The sequence below is a fragment of the Nematostella vectensis genome, chromosome 11 (genome assembly GCF_932526225.1).
Source record: "Nematostella vectensis chromosome 11, jaNemVect1.1, whole genome shotgun sequence".
NCBI classification, from domain to species: Eukaryota; Metazoa; Cnidaria; class Anthozoa; order Actiniaria; family Edwardsiidae; genus Nematostella; species Nematostella vectensis.
In genome coordinates this window covers 10575633-10577924 of record NC_064044.1, presented here as the reverse complement: position 1 = coordinate 10577924, position 2292 = coordinate 10575633, and positions in this window count along the sequence as shown.

Here is a 2292-nt window from a genome sequence, read left to right as displayed (position 1 = left end):
TATAGGTACTATTTAAAACAGCTGTCGATTAAAAAACCTGCCACTATACTAGTGAGCCAAACAACAGCTCTGGGAAACAATTGGTAATTACCAACAGTTGTAGTTTCTAAGATAAGTAGATTAAATAAGAATGTTGACGTTACTAGGAGCATATAGTTTATTTGATTCAACTGATTCGATTTACTCTTGCAAAGGACGCCCTGGCAACAGACCAAGAACAAGACTGATATTTACCGACATTCTTCTAATTGCTTGGAGAATATAAACCGTCATGAAAATAAAGTTTCAAAGATCTATCACTCGTAGTTTAATACCCTTAAACGAATAAACGTAGAACGCCGCGGACGTTGGATTTGCGAGCGCGGCGTTCTCGACCCTTCTAACAACGTTCTCAACGACGTGAAAAGGAGGCGAGCGACGTCAATTGCCATGAAACTTTTCATCCGATTTGTCTAATATTAAAAAATAAGGATATTTTCGGATTTTTGAAAAGCGGGTTACTTGCTGATTCTCATATTTACTGCGCGCCATTTTTCAAGGATTGACTCGAAGATACATCTTCCGCTTGTTTACAGTTGCTAGCGACTTTTACTAAAACAGGCCTGTGCCAGAATTTTGAGCGGTGTAGGGAGGGGGGGCGTTTACTCATTAACCGCACCATTCAATCAATTCTCCTTTATTAGAGCGGACCGTCCCGTCAAATTGTGCTACGGGCCTCAAAAGCCCTGGCCAAACGAAGCGCAAGCTTGTGCAAGATTTGATACTTGTTATAATTTGCGTTTTGTTTGACCAGGGCTTAAGAACTATTAATAAACTGATATAAAACCCAAGTCACTTATTAATAAGTTGACGTTATCATTATTCGAAACATTTTGTTTCAGATACGATACGGAAAGTTCTTAGAAGGTTTATAGGGAATTAATTCCCACGCTTTACCCAAAGGCCGTTCTTACAAATCTTGTAGGGCGTTGCAAAGTGTTCTCCATACATCGTCTTCAGCATAGTTTCCGCGTTACGGGGACAATACGTTGGGGTGCCAATAAAGGTGCAAGGCTTGATGGGGAAGAAGTCCTCGGGTTTGAAATACTTTTTTGTGGTAGGGTCGTAATACATGGGGGTGGGGGTTGTATTAACAACTCCATTCGTGGTAAAATAAGCAAAAATATCAACATATCTCCCTCTTCGTATCAACCGCGCCATAGGATCCTGAAACGAACATGGGTCGACCGACCCGCGATCAACCGTTCTTCCATCGCATGAAGTTCGAATTCTAGAATCCATAGGAGTACCCCAGTAATCCATCTGCACTACAAGCCTAGTTTTGGAATCTGCGGTTTTAAACTTGAAATCTCTGGGTGAAGCAATGCTCCTTAGCGTAGAATACGAATCAACGTCAACATACACATCCACATCGGAGTCATACGGTATTATATCCCTGTTGCGATAGTACCCAAGTAAGGAACCGGAAGTGATGAAGTACCGGATTTTGTGTTTCGCGGCCAGTAAATGCCAGGAAGCAAGAAGGTCGCGTAGTGTGTTCCGGTGAGGATTGTCTTTACATAATGGCCAATCAGGGGGCGAGTTATTGCTGGTTCCGATTAACCGTGAAGTAGAACCACTCGCTCCTACTGCACCACTAAGTTTTGAATTTGGAAGCTCAACCCGGTTGACCATAACACTTGGACCGGGGGCGCGTCGATTGTGATTTTTACCACTCTTTGTGAGCGATCTCCGAGGCTTTACTACATTAATAAGGCGTGAGCCGTTGATTCTCGTGATGCTATCAGCATCTAAGCCAGGAGAGTCAGCTCTACTGGCCCTAGAGTAAGAGAAGTCTTGTCTGGGACTGGGATGCTCAAGGCTCTTCGCAGGCGATCCTTTTGGTACGTTAGCATTGTTGTGTGCTTTGATCCCTGTGCCTCTCTCACCATGTCCGGTGACGTCTACCACCGAAAGTTCGATGTTAGCATTTCTCTTATAGGTTTCGTCACTCCGTACAGTCACCCTCGGCCTAGGCGCAAGCCGCTTCATATCACTATTGGCCACATTCCATTTGAATGACGTCTGAGCTACTTGATCTTTCATCTTGACGTCGCCATGGCTACACCCATAAACCAAACTTCCAAGATCGTTTTTCCTATATCTACATTCAAAGATGTCGGTAAATAGAAAACCAAATGTGACGAGGATAGCGAAGACCAATGAAGCTTTGAACAGACGAATAATGTGAAACATTGTAAGACGTGTGGAAAATAAAACCCTGGCAATATCCTGGTCCGGGAAAAACAACGA